Source organism: Marmota monax, unplaced genomic scaffold (genome assembly GCF_021218885.2).
Source record: "Marmota monax isolate L192 unplaced genomic scaffold, Marmota_monax_Labrador192_F-V1.1 WCK01_AAM20220418_F8-fsc00029, whole genome shotgun sequence".
Classification (NCBI taxonomy): domain Eukaryota; kingdom Metazoa; phylum Chordata; class Mammalia; order Rodentia; family Sciuridae; genus Marmota; species Marmota monax.
This window is the reverse complement of record NW_026693024.1, coordinates 12,757,956-12,773,550: the sequence shown is the minus strand read 5'-3', so window position 1 is coordinate 12,773,550 and position 15,595 is coordinate 12,757,956.

Sequence of the window (15,595 nt, the reverse complement as noted above, 5' to 3'; positions counted from 1 at the left end):
CCCTCGCAGCATCCTTTGTCTTAACATCAAGCGCCTGATCGTTCTTCCAGAGGGGAGTCCTTGTTAGTCTCTTCCAGCTCTCCGCAGATCCTACTTTTGAAAATACGGTCATATTGTCACCCCATTTCCATTCCTTTTTCTTAAGCCACTTATAAAATAATACATCTAATTCTGCCAGAAAAAAAAAAGAATCCTAATGAGATGCTTGGATCCCGAAACAAAGGCCTAACGAGGGAGCTCTTGTGAGTACCCTCAGGATGTTGACAAAGTCCCTCCTCGGCTCTGAGTCTCCCGCTATGAGCTGGCAGGGCTCCTACCACCCAGAAAGTGATAGACAAGCTCACTTTAGATGCCTTGCCCCCAGGGGGATACAAACAGAAGACACAAGAAGGCAGGGACACTCCAGAACACTGAGGTGAGCCGCTGCCCTGTGGGTTCCCTAACCACATCCTTGGTGGAGGAGTGAAGGAGAGAGGTGAAGCCTCAATTAGTCACCCAAAGTTCTCCACTCAGATCTGCTGACATTATCTTCACGATAATTACACAGTCATAGCCCAAAGGGCAAATACCCTGTCTCCTTTACACCGGTAAGAAGAAAGGGGACCAGTGTGGGGGAAAGTTGAGACAAGAGACATATCAATTCAGGTTTCATTCTTTATTGAAGATTTTGGCATTCCTAAGTCTAGATCTTATGAATTAGAGAGAGAGAGAGAGAGAGAGAGAGAGAGAGAGAGAGATTATTATTCTCCCCTAGTCTACAACAGAGTAGGCCCACCAAGATACACAACCATCGGACACTGGGACATTGTGACCAAGCTGGGCTCTCTGCTCAACAAAGGTGCTACAAGGGTGGTAAATACAGTCTGCAGCGTCCATAACACATGCCAGGCTCATGAGTCACCCCTGGGACACACCTAGTCCCAGAGCGCCATGAAAACAGTCACCAGGCCTTAGCTTCTTCGCTCTGCTCAGCTTCTCCCGCAGGCTGACTTCATTGGAGACTGGGTTTCCCCTCTTTGACTTATATGGTCACTGAGAGGACCGCTTCGACAGCAGCCGGACCGAGAGGAAATATGTAGAGCGTGACCACAGGCAGATCAGCCTAGGTGGGTCCAACTTCAGGGTGTGTTTGATGGGAAGAGGCGTGTGACCCAAATACCTTTCCCTGTGCTTAGCCCTCAACCACAACTCTTAAAACTACAGTAATTTAAAGAAAGAGTTCTAAATCTCCTTAACCCTGGAGATGGGGGTGGAGGGGGGGCCTAATGGAGAAATAAGAAGGAAGAAATAAGTTAAAAGGATTTATCAAAAGCTGAAGAAAACACATTCCATCCACGCACGATCTATTGATCTGAAAAAGTTTTTTTAAAAAAGGAAAACTGCTAGAACTTTCTCATATATGAGAAAATATGTGTGTGTGTATGCACACATATGTGTATATATGCATGCACACAGAAGTTATTTAAATTATTTTGAATTGGACTATGTTGCAAAAACATCTCCTCACCCACTGTTCAGGCTTCAGTAAAAAAAGCCTCAGGACCCAAGTATAATAATAAAACCTTTCATTCAAATGTTTGTATCAGATAACTAGAATGAAAATAAAAGCCAGCAACCCACATCAGCCGAACTCATAGTACTTCTCTGTCTGGGTAAATTGGTTTCAAGATTTGCATCTTGTTCCAAAACTGATTTTGGATACTATCCATTTCTGCTGATGATTGGTAAAATAAAAATGTCAAGTTTCAGCAAGTGAGTAAAACTGATTAATCAAGACTAAAGCAGACTTATTTACCTCCCTTTTTTTCTTTCTGAATTTTAAAAAAGTATTTGAAACTATGCTTCAGAAGAGCCACGATTATAAATATTGATCCACATTTATATATATATTTTCTCAGGGTCAAACAGGTAACACAGTCCAGTAGCCAGTAACAAATATAAAAAGAAATGGAGAGTTTTGTAAGGTCACCCAAACAAAGTAAGGAGATACTTCAGTCAGTTTATTTCAAAAAGCAGAAGACAGTTGTATTAACTCCTGGGATACAAATTTCAAATGCTCTAGTCCTTTGGCAAGCTCTACAGTGCTCAGGAAAGATGTCACAGAAGAGGCTTGTAAGACGGCAGGCGACATCTTCAACTCATCCGCTGACTCATTCACTGTGTCAAGGAAGAAAATCAGAATGGAGTAACATTGGTTTGGGCACTTGCAACTACAATGGAGTTGGGTGGCACCATTAAATCCAGTCTCAGACATATCCACAACTCAACCATTGAGCTGGGCTTCAGACATGACCACTACTGGCATAACCTCTAGACTGGGCCAAATCACAGTTTCCTGTTGTTGTTGAGCTTTGTGCAAGACTCTTTTCCAAGAACTACACAGAGACTGAACTGTACCCAATCTCTTTCTTACAAGATAGCCTCACTTTTTCCAACCCCAATCATAATTCCTGATTAACAAGTGATGTAATTACCAATCCCCTTGTGGTTGAAACCTACTGGAGACCAGTTAGGATATAAAAAGTAGCAAGAAACCAACCTTTCCACATTTACAGCCAGACACATGGAGACACAGCTGCCATTTTGTAAAACATCTGGATGCATTTTCAAGACTCCTTGAATCTGTTTTCCCAGATTGAAATCCTAATTAGAGCCAAATTAATGTCACTCTCTTTGTTCTTGGCTAGGTTGTTTTTATTCTCAGTCAACGACTCACTCTTTCATTCACCCATTAATTCAGTAAGTATATACTAATGACCCCACCATGACAAGTCACGGTGACATAAGATTAGGTAATGTGTAAGATACACTCACTGCTTTCCTGGGATCAAGAACATCATATACACAATCTTCCATTCCTTTTTTTTTATTTGCTTAGTAACCACCAAAATTTGTTGTTGGAAAAACAATGGCGGAATCTCCTATAGACATCTCTGCATAATATTTACGAGAGGGTTTCTCAACCTTGGCACCATTGGTATTTTGACCAGATAGTTCTTTGTTGTTGGGGCTGTCCTGCCCACTGTAGGATGTTTATCGGTAGGCCTGATCTTCCCCTCAGCACCCTCTACCCAGTTGTGACCATAAAAAGTGTGTCTCTAGACACTGCCATCTGTTTCCTGGGAAGAAAAAGCCTCCCTCGTAGAGAAACACCAACTTAGAAGGGGTAGACAGCAGAAGGTGCTATGGATGGCTGAGTCAGGAGAGAATTCAAAGAAATTAGGAAATGGAGAGTATGCTGCTTGGTGTTTGGAGCGGGGTGGTATGGAATTTCAGCTGCCTAATGATTTTTAACACCACAGACACCATAGACATTTGCTTCCTGTGAGGTTATAAAAATTAGCAAGAAACCATTCTTTCCACCTTTCCAGCCAGACACATCCAGACAAGTTACATAAAAATAGCTTAAAGAAACCCATCAGAGAACAAGAAAAACTAAATGAAATGAAATTTAGGAGAGAGAAGATAGAAACTGAATGGAAACTTGGATGAAGACAGAAAAGAGAGGATGGGTTGTGGATGGGTGAAATTCAGCTGAGCTTTTAATGAACTTTTGATACCTACTGGTTGGCTGGGGTGTTAGACTGGGGTCTTAAGGAGCTTTGGTACCTTACGCTTCTCCTTGTTTGGCATGGTCCTTCCCCAAGTACATAGAAGGTTGGGAGCAGGGCAGAAGGCCTGAGAAATAGCTATCAGGAGATACTTGGGGGCTTCAACAAGTGCCAGGCAGAGGCTGCCAAAGCTGGAGGCAGAACAGGACAGCTGAGAGAGTCCCAGTAAGCCACTCAAGCCCTTTCTGGGAGCAGGGTCAGAGAATGATAAGGTGAAGGGTTCGATGCTCCAGGTCCTTACCAGCAGGAGAACCAGGAGAAACCCTCTCCATGCTTACCAGGCTTTCACCAAAGGCCGGTCAGTGATACTGCTCAAGTTTAAGCATAGAGAACAAAAGAGAAGCAACACCAGGTGCAGAAAGCTAAGAAACTGGGAAGCCCACAAAAAAAAAAAAAAAAAAAAAAAAGAAGAAGAAGAAGAAAGAAAGAAATCTGATATGAAAAGCCAGCAGGCAGATTGTAACACAAAGATATCCAAGGTTCAGAAAGCCAAATCCTAGGGTAGAGTGTTTGTCTTGCATGCACAAGGCCCTCGGTTCAATCCCCAGCACCACCACCCCCCAAACCAAAGCTGAATCTTAAAGCACAGAGAGATCTCAGCATCTCACTGATATCCCATCCCAAGGCCAGGTGAATGAAAAGCCCTAATTTTGTCATGAAAGATGTAAGACCAATGTGACTGGAACCTACCAAAGTCAGTTTCCCATCCTCCAGGCCTGGCAAGCAGGTAGTAGAAACAGTCTCCAAATGGAGAAGAGCAAAGAGTCACAGGAAATGCAAAGAGAGGATGAGGAGGAAAACCACAAGAAAGCTTTGCACGCTCCAGAACTTACCAGTATGTCCCTCTACCACTAGGGGAGAGTCGGGAGCTCTCAGGAGGACCTTGCTGAGCAGGAACACTGGGCCTATGGCTGACTGCAGGTGGGAAAACAGAGTCTGTTCTGCTCTAGGAACTGTTTGCTTGGTAAGCAGGCGCCATCATCTTCCCTTCAGAGAGCCACAGGTGCACGCAGCCTGCGTTGGCCTGATGGTGGACCAGGATTACTCAGAGAGACCCTTTCACACTCCAGGCTTTTCAACAAGTGCCAGGAAGTGGATGTCAACCTTGGAAGAGGGACAGGAATGCCCACAGGGACCTCTGCTAAGGTGCAGGGCATGGGGCCTCTGTGGGCTGTGCAGGAGGTCTAGGGAAGCCCTCTGACACCCCAGTACTTATACTAAATGGGGCAGCAGAAATGCATTTCAAACTTAGAGTGTACAGAGCTCAGGCAGCCTCTGCCACAGTCTTTACTGACCACACCCTATATCATCGCTTGACAGAGACAAAGCACCCCATTTCCTGAGTGTATAGGACAGTTGTCTCAGTCTCTCCTATTCTTTTTTATGCACACAATGACTTGCATTGAAGCTAAAATTAGCAAATACAAACAAGAGCAAGAAAACAAACAAACAAAACAAAGAACATAACCAGATCCCAATATGGTCCAAATGTTGGTATTTTCAGAAAGGACCTTAAATCAATTTATCCATATCTATCTATTTATCCATCTATCCATCTCTTCTATCTATGTATCTTAATGAAATATTAGGAAATCACATCCAGCAATGCATGAAGCTCATAATTAACAAATAGCAAGTCATGAGCAAGTGGAATATATCCAGAGATTTACATGTGAAAATAAGTCAGAATAATTTTCTACTTTAAGGAAAAAATCATCTCATAGAGGCAGAAAAATCTACTTGATGGAATTTAGTATCTACCTCGATTAAAAAAAAATCTATCAGTAAACTAGAAATAGAATAAAACTTTCTTCATGTAATTTTACGTTACTCCTCAAACTAACAATGTTGAATGTTTTTCTTTCAAGACTGGGAGCAAGGCAAAAACATCCATTCTAACACTTTTACTCAGTAATATTGTAGAAGACCTAGAAACTTCTATGCATCCAAAGTTACCATTAAACAATGAATTATCAAACCAGAGACTGGAAAATGAATATACATGAAATACCTTCATCTAATAAAAGACTTATATCCAGGACATAAAGAGAACTCAAAATAAATAAATAAGACCAATTTGTAAAAATAGGCAAAAGATGTGGTATATATGTTATGCAGGAGAAATAAATGTCCAATAAGCTCACGAAAAGGTCCTTAACATCATAGAGCCTCAGTGAAGTGACAGCTGATGTCACAGTAAGATGTCATTCACATAGTCAGGACACCTGAAATAAAACATTGCAATACCAAACGTTAGCCTAAAACAAAAGTATCAACTCTATTATATGTGGACAAACATGCGTGGCTGGTAGGAATGTAAAATGGTATAAAGACTTTGGATAAAGTCTGGAAGTCTCATGTAAAGCTAATTCTACACCTACATATGACCCTGAAATTCTACTCTTAGAATTTATTCTAGAAATTTAAAATCAATGAGAAAGAGGAGACAGTTACAAGAATGCTTACAGCAGTTCTAATAACAGCTCCAAACTGGAAACAGTCCAATTACATGTATCCATACAGGGCTGATAACTACATTATGAAATGCATACACAATACAATATTACTCAACAACAAAGAGAAATAGCTGATAAAGAGGATAACAGAGACATATCTCAAAAACATGATTTCAAGCAAACTATCCAAATCCCAAAGACTGTATACGTTAGTTATCTCAACACTTTATACAGGCAACACTTATTTAAGGTGAAAGAAATCAGAATGCTGATTTCCCGTAACGTCCAGCAGGATTGAGGGTGAGACAAAAGAGTCCAAGTGAAGGAATTAACTAAAAAAAGACACGGTGGATTTTTCTAGGTTATGGTGATGTTCAGCATCTTGATTTAGCTGGTTGTAAGTAATCTTACCAAACAGAATAAGGTGTAGGCATTTTATTGTATATAAATTAGACCTCGTTTAAATTAGTTTTTAATAGAAACCCATAACTTGTAAAACAGCTTGAAAAACCAAAGGCAGAATTTCTAAAAGCATTCTTTGGACGAAAATAAACACAAATTGTCCCAAAGTCCATTGGCTGCAGCACCATCACAATTCAAGGAAGAGATAACTCCTCTCATTTATTTTCTGGCTACATCCGTATCATTCTTCCATGTTGCAATTTTGTCTATGTTACAGAAGCTACTTTCACCTGGCCCTGGGTCAGAGAGTCACAGAACTGACCAAGTGGAAGGACCAGTGGAATCGACCAAATGAAAGCAAATGACAGTTTGATTTTGGAGTCAAGTGTCAGTCAACGAAAATGAGCTGCCAACGGATGCTCACTGTCATCATTCCCGTCAGGCTTTGGGTGGAGAGAAACGTGCTCCCCAGCAACCTGCTTCTAAGTCCATGAGTTCCAAGATTCTGCAAGCTGCTGGAGGCAGTCAGCAGCTTACACACAGGCTGGTGCCCTGGTCCTTCATTTCCTGGATGTCTTTGTTCAGGGGAATGAGCCAGCAGAGAGGACTTAGAGTGAAACCCAAGCATTAGAGAGCAATGAGAGTTGACACACCAGTGTGGCGTGGGTGGGGCCCGAGGGAGTGGGGACAGCATCTGCCTCCCATGTCAAGCACGTTGCCCACTCCTTACCGCGCTCTGTATTCTTTGATGTGTCCTTTCCCATAGAGGAAGTCCCTTGTGAGGGAGGGGGAGGTGAGTTAGCTCGTGGGAAAAAATGTCTCTCAGGTTTGGAGCAGTAAATTGGCTCGTGCCCAGGTAATGTCCTCAAGGTGTGCCATGAGAGATGAAGTCACTTGGCTCATTTTACCAGCTTCAGGATGGCGTCAAGACCTGACAGAGCTGGGCAACACGTACAAGGAAACTGGTCTGAGACAAGGCTGTGGCGCTGGAGAAGTCTGCATGGCCTCGTCCAAAAACAAAACTCAAGGGAGGTCTTTACAGGAAGGCAAAAGCCAGGTCGTGGGACAATGAAGGGGACCGATACACGGAGGACGTGCAGGCTGTGCCCAGGTCAGACCAACTCACACATATAAGCTCCCTGAGCTATGCGAACATTTTGGCACCCTTTCAAATTATTATTATTTCCATATTTGTTCAGTCTTTATGTAGCGAAGAAGGACAAGACCCTGCTTTCTGGAAGAAACAGAGGTGACCTTTCTTTACACATAAGGAAAGAGCAGATATCCCAATACGCCGCTCAAGGACTCCCCACAAAGTGAACACAACAAGGTTCTCTGCAGCCAGGACCACCCCCACCCCATGGGAGACCAGAAGACCCTCCACTTCCTTCTACTCAAAATGACTCCCTAAAGAGAGCCACTCTCTTGACTTCTAACATCAAAGCTGGTCCTTAATTCAAGAGCTATAAAGCTCTTTAGAGTTTACACATTGCTAAATTTATCATTTTTACTTAAAGTTATTGGGAACTTTCATTTCATGGATTATTGTGTTACCACAACCAGAGACCATTTTTCACCACACTCTTAAGCTGAGCATAGTGACATGTCCATATTGAAAGCACTGTTCCCTAGATAGTATGCCTTGTCATTCCTCTTTTGATTTCAGAACACCTGTTGCTTGTTACTGCTGACTTTGGGTCTTTGTCAGGTGGCTGGATTCAGAGGATAGTAGCCATTATCACCCTTAATGACACAGATTAGTCCTCTCCTCTCCTTGGAGCTGATAGGCTCTAAGACTCCCAAGGATGCCAAAAACCACTGATAGTACTGAACCCTATAATTTAATAACTTTTCCATCTTCACTAAGCACTATAGCTTTAATTTTTGCGTTTTGAAGTGCAAGAGCAAAACTAGCAAGAATTTATTGTTCCTTCTTGACATAGGATCTTTGCCCTCTCTATTGAAACAAGACTTTTCATCTTTTAACTTAAGAGAAGCACTTCACAGCTTCTCTTTTGCATATTCAAATTGCCAGTACTATTACTCTTACACTTTGAAACCATTTTTTTAGTAAAATAATGGTCACTTGAACACAGACATCAGGATATTGGGTTAACCAAGACAGCTACTGAGTAACCGATGGGCAGGTAGTATATACAGTGCAGATACACTGGATGAAGTGATGATTCATTCACATTCCAGGGAGGATAAAGTAGGATTGAGGAAGATTTTACTAGGTTATTCAGAATGCATTTAAAAACTTTCGAGTTGTTTATTTCTGGAATTTTCTATTTAATATTTTCTGACCATGGTTGACCATAGTTAACTAAATCTGCAGAAAGCAAAACCACAGATAAGTGAGGGACTACTGTATTCATGTACAAAAATAGCAAAGATAAGTTGACTCTAGAAAGGAGTTCTTTCATTTCTATTCAAGAGCACCGCCTGCTTTGGCAGAAGTGGAACAAATTTCTGTTTTGCTGGTAATAAAAGAAGTTGCGTGTGGAACAGGCACTCTTTCTGATTTATTACAGTGAATGTGTTAGTACCATTTCTTACAGAATGGTAAGAGAGATGCCCAGTCTTTTATCAGATATATGTGTTACAAATGTCTTTTTCAGCCTGTGGCTTGGAGAACTTGACTATCTTCTGGCCTGAAACTTTGTAAGTAAGACTCTCAGTTCAGGCCTGTAGATGATTTGAAAGCCAAGTTCAGGAGAGATTGCAATCACTCTCCTTGGAATATAGTGTTGGGATTGTCACTGAGATTGACAGACATTCAAAGAGTGCCTTCTCTGGACTCTGAGGACACGGAGATAGATAAGACCCAGTCCCTCCCATACAAGAACACACTGTCAAGTGGGGACTCAGACACGTAAACAAATACCTGAGAGGAGACAACAATGCCTTTTGCCTTGAGGAGACCAGCAAGGCCTCACACAAGAGAAAACATTTGAAAGAGACTCCAAGAAGGAATAGAATTTCCCCAGCACAACCATGAAGAGAAGGCATTCTTCTCTGAGAAAGTAGCATAAGAAAAACTCTGGTGAAAGAAAGTTCATGGCCAGGGTGAGGAACAAGAGCATCTTTTTCAATGATTATCTAAGAACACCTTTGTCTGAGCCACCTGTAGCTTGCTAAAGCAGAGTTCTGGGTCCCCACATTGCTGGGTCATACCTTATGGGATTTTTGACCTGAGAATCTTCATTTTGGTAGACTTTCTCAGTAAGTTTGTTGTGCACCAAATTTGGGAAGTGTTGCCCTACAGTAGCAGAGAGGAAAGGTAGAAGTGGAAGACAGAGGTATAACTGGAGAAGTACGTGGGAGGTACAGGTAAAGGGTTTGTGTACTGTATGGAGGGCTGGTCTTCAGGGAATGTCCATCTTCACAATCACGCTGTGTGGTAGGTATCATTATCTCTGTATTATGCATACATGGGTCACACAAATAGTGGCCCCATGACTTGAATCCACATATCCGAACACAATGACCTTGCTCTTGGTCAGTTAACTGTACTTGAGCAATAATTTTGTTTAATACTGTTGTGCTGAACTTGATCCTTTTCTTCCCTAATTTTCCTTATAAACAAGAACTTGCTTATGTGGGTGCAAGGACTGGGAGGGTGGACCTCACCTGCATATCCCCATTATTCTGCAGGAGTATAGAGAATGTCATCTTCTTGACTAGAGCTTTGGGACCCCAAGGGTCCATCAGTGTCCATCAGTGGTCCAGAAAACATTTGATTTTGATTCTTCTGGATAGCTCCTTTGATTCCTGGTGAGGTCTTCTTTTGATTTCATAGACTGGCCATTGGATGATCTCTGTAAACAGTTGATAACCTCTACTGGGTGAAAGGTGGCAGAGAATTTGGTCCAAGTTTCTTGTCTCCACTGGGCAGTTTGGAGTTGAAATCAATTAAGAATTTCATGCCAAACAGGAAGTTAATATCTAGAATGGTGAGTTTTGTTTTTCTAGGTTGATGACAGACATATGGCTGAAATTCTGGTATTAAAACTGTGAGCTTTCTCTGGAAATGTGTCCATTCATTTACATATCTCTAATTTAGACAGGCCTTTGACTCTCATTATATGGATGTATAATACTTTCCTACTTCCTGATGGTATTAGGAAGCCATGAAAGATCATATATTAAAAGATCTCTAGTCTGATTGGCTCAGAAATAAATAAGCACTTGTATAGATTGAACATCCCCACAAATTGTAGAAATTAAGAAACATTGACATATTTCTATGTAGGGTAAAAAAGAGATATTCTTATAGAAACTAATTCAGAAAGGATTAGAGAATTCAAATTCATATAATTTAGGCAAATAAGACTAAAGTTCAATCATTTTGGTTTAATAAAAACACGTTTCTCTAACCTATCAGTGTTAAATATAGTATAAGCATAGATTTTTATTTTACCATGAATGCTCCTCCTAAATATATGTAGATTTACTGATTGAATAAACTCAGATCACTTCTACCAAATGTTCAAAGTGATAAAAAGTACAAATTTGTAGTTCACCAGTTTTAATCTGTAGTCTAATTTCATATCAGTAATAATTATGTTTTATACTGTGTCAATGTGAAGATAATTTGCAAGATCCATAGGAAACCTAAAACCTTGGACTAATAATAAATTGAGTTAATGAGTGGGTATTCATTAGATATATAAATCATTTCTGAAAAGACAGAATATTGAAGCATTAATTGTCCACCATAATTTTTATGTGGTAGAAATCTGAATATATCTGTGAATGAGTGTCTGGCACATTGAGAAATCATACTGTGAGGGGGGGTTTGCAAAGGACATAGAAAATTGTAGAAACTTTTCAGAAAGGGAATTTTATTTGTTATGATTGAAGCTAGTTAAGATTCAGTTGATTTATTTATAAGGTTTTCAAGAAGAGTTTTAGAAAACTAGAAGTTGTCTTTCTTTCTGTTCAATGACATTTTTTTCTTGCATTATTGATTTTCTCTTAACAAATATTTGTAAAAAGTTATTCCTTATCTATTGTGTAAACTTCCTAGAGAACAATCTTTCTGGGTCTTGTCAGAATAATATTCTGTATTTTATGTTGACTTTATTATGTATTAGTCTATTTTGGCTGCTACAACAAAAATACTATATAAACTGTGTGGTTTACAGATGACAGAAATGAGTGTCTCATAGGTCTTCAGGGTTCAAGTCCAAGGTTGAGGCACAAGTAGATTCAATGTCTGGTGAGAGACCAGATTTCTGATTCATAGATGTCTTCCTGCTGTGTCTTTTCATGGCAGCAGGGCAAGGCAGCTCTCTAAGTCCTCTTTCATAAGAGAGCTAATCCCCTTCACGAGGGCACCACTGTCATATGCATGATCAGATTTCAACTTATGAATTTTTAGGGGACACAAACATTCAGACCACAGCAACATTGCTGATCATTAGAGAAAGGAGATTCTCACTCAGAACATGCTACCATTCTTTATAATCATATTACCTCCTATTTTAACCTTTTAAATCTTTCATTGTCATTTTGGTTAAGTAGGTAGCCACACATACTTTGTCAGTAAACCACAGTCTTTGCTTCACCAGGGGTTCAAATCTCCTGACAACTTTTGGTTTTTGCCTTTGCCAGGTCAAACCTGAATGATATCTTTTCTACCCGAAACTCTGAGATTTCTAGAAGCCTTAGAAAATCAGGAGATTTACTCAGCTTTCCGTAGATAAGGTAAGTATGGATAAAATGTCATAAATATTTCAGAAATTGTGTGCTCTATGAGAAGGTCCTTGAGAACTGTCAATGACATTTTGTCCGTGCCATATTCCTGTTTATCACAGCCCTGGTTGGGCTTTGTGTAATATTGGATTTCAGTGTACAGCAGTTCCCCCTAATCCACGGGGGATATATTCCTAGACCAACAGTAGATGCCTCCAACTTAGATAGTACCAAACCTATAATTTAATGCCTTTTTCATCTTAACTAAGCCATAACTTTTGCAGTTTGAGGTACAACAGCAGAACGAGCATGGATTTTTTTTTAATCCTTCGTCACAATTTGATGGACACAAGATTTGTATTTACCATGGATCTTAGCAACCTCTCAGCAGGTGATCTTTTATTCTTTCCTTATTGAGTTTCACGTTTTCACTTAAAAGAAGCATTGTGCAGTTCCTTTTTGGCATATCCAAATTGCCAGAATCTCTATTCTTGTGTGTCAGGGCCACTGTTAAGAAAATAAGAGCCACTTGAACACAAGCTCTGTGATACTGCTGACAGTTGATCTGATAGTCAGGATGGCCTCTAGAAGACTAGTGCGTGGGTCCTGTAAACAGTGTGGACATGCTGGACGAAGAGGTGATTCACGTCCCAGGCAGGACGGAGCAAGACTGCGGGAGATTTTATTACACTTGTAGAAAGAACAGTGCACAACTCCAAACTTGTGAATTGTTTATATCTAGAATTTTCCATTTACTACTTTCAAGCCATCGTTGACCAAAATTAACCGAATCTCAGAAAGTGAAAGCACAGATAAGAGGAGATAACTGTGGTACTAACAGTCCTGGGAGTTATTTTTTAAATATTAACTTCACACTTTTTACTTCTTTACGGTGCATCTGGCCTCTTCTAGGCCAGTATTTTCCAACTGAGATTCATTTCACCTACCTGTGGCATTTTATTGACATATAAATGTTTCAGACATACTCCAGACTTAGAGAATCTCTTTACTTCTTGGTTTGTTATTGATATATATGTGCTGGACCCATTCATGGTATATTGTATATTCAGGGTGACTACAGTTATATCTGAAGGTTTTCTCTCATTAACAATAACTGTCACCCATTTTTATAAATTTGATGTCATATCAACTCTTCTTTGAAAGTCTGAGTAAGCATTTTGTCCCAGATGACTTTGTGTAAAACATTTTGGATTGACTTTTTTATCTCATTTTGCAAGTCATATAAACCACCAGATTTTCTTTTCAGTTGCCTTATTATTGCCGAGAGTTGTCAATAGATCTTTCACCTTTGAAAATTATCAGTAATAAGTTAGCCACGGCTGTCTTACATCTTTTGTCTTCCACAGGTAATTCTTTGGGGGTTTTTTTGTTTGTTTTTGTTTTGTTTTCACTCTCGCATGTTTGGGCGCTCTTGCAAAACAAGTGCAGGTCAGTCAGACTACTTTGTGCAGTGTATAGAAGGATTGTCTCAGAGCCCTGTAGACAGGGACTTTGCCAGATTCTCTGGGTACAGGCTTCTGATGGTGTCATTTAAAGGTTAAGAACATACCAGTGGACTGAGTCAGGATTTTTCAGAACACTAGTTGAGAAACAGATGAATCCATGAGACTGCTAACTCAAGACTTAGTGGAACAAAAATTAATCACATATTAATGGATGGGCTTCTGAGGAGTGATTATGGCTTTTTTGTTTGGAATATGGTTGTTCTAATATACTAGTTTCTGGATATATAAGATAGTTCTTTCTTTTTCCTGTTATTTAGAGCTCTTGGCAATGTAGACTCTGATTTTGTAAATCAAAATGAAACATTTGCAGTAACATCTCATTTTCCCTGCCTGAGGAAACTCTTCTGGAATATTTTTATTTGTGTGGCAATAGAATTCTGTGCATAAGTTCAGTAAGAGTTTGTCCTTCTTGTGACTATGACATAATTGAACATTTTGGTTATGCAACTCAGCACTGGCCTGGAATGTCCTATTTGAGAATGATGTTCATTTGATCAGATAATAACCAGAAGCTTTTAAGGAAGGAGGGTTGGCTTAGGGAGGTGGTCTCACAAAGCCCTCATGGGGAAACAGGCCTGATACCCGGCTTCAGCTTCTCAGCCTTATAGGAGAGAAAAGTTATGTCTTGGCAAGCCTAGGAATCTTAGGATATTTAGGGGACATGGAAAAGAGCAGAATTTGCCCAAATTTTTAAATATCTGATAGCCAGTTGAAAAGAGAGAGAGAGAGAGAGAGAGAGAGAGAACTTTTAAAAGAGACTTTTAAAAAAAATTAAAAACTTTTTTAAAAATTCAATTTGAAATTTCTTATGAAATTTTTCAGAAAGCAAATTTAAAAGATTTACATGGTTAATCACCATTCCCATTGTTCCTATCTAAATAACTATGCCCAAGTTAATGACACTAGTCTTATTTTGTAATATAATAATAATAATAATAATAATAATAATAATAATATCAAAGACAGATTATTCTTAACCAAAAGTGGGTGAGCACAGAGAGAAATTGTGTGTCTTAATGTAGCATCATCCATCAAAAAGTGTACTGCTTACCCAATTCTAGTCCCTGTCTGTTGCTTCTTGAGCTTGTCTGGATCTGTTTTTAAACTGTGGATACCTGATGGGTGTGCCGACTCTGCCTGGTCTGGTGGTGTTTTGATTGACTTGCTCTCTAGCTGTGGAGGAAACAATTTCAGTGCCCATCAATTGGACTGGATCCGGTTACCTTCCAAAATTGTCGGTCCTTTTCAGATTTTTCAATCTTTCCAGGTTCCTTAATATCTAACTGCACTCTTTCAAACTAACATTTCAGATTTTTCCCTCTCTGCTACCTGGCCTGTTCCCAGATCCCCATGGGCACTCTAAGTTTTCTTGTCCTCATCCTTCCTGGACCTTCTCCCAGGTCCACTCATAGGCCCGATTCTCCCTGGAAAGTTGCAGTTGGGGCCACTAAAAAGCCTTCCAGACTATTAGGGTGAGGCAGGCCCTGAGGACTGGTTTAGCAGGAACAGCACCAACCTCCTTGAGAAACTATTATTGAGCCTCCTTTCACCTCATTGCAGGGATTTATGGTCACTACTGAAGTTTCATGGATGAATGCTATTTGTCTTGAACAAAAAGGGAGACTGATCTGAGCCCTATGTTCAAGAAGAGAGACTTATCTGAGCCCTGTGTTCCTCAAGAAATCCCCACCCTGGGACTGCAAAGTAGTACAACCACTCTGGAAAGCAGTATGGAGATTCCTCAAAAAAGTTAGGAATGGAACCACTCTGTGATCGAGCTATACCACTCCTTGGCATTTATTCAAAAGATCTCAAATCAGCATAACCGCAAGGATGCAGCCGTATCCTTGTTTATAAAAACTCAGTTCACAATAGTCTAACTATGAAACCCGCCTAAGTG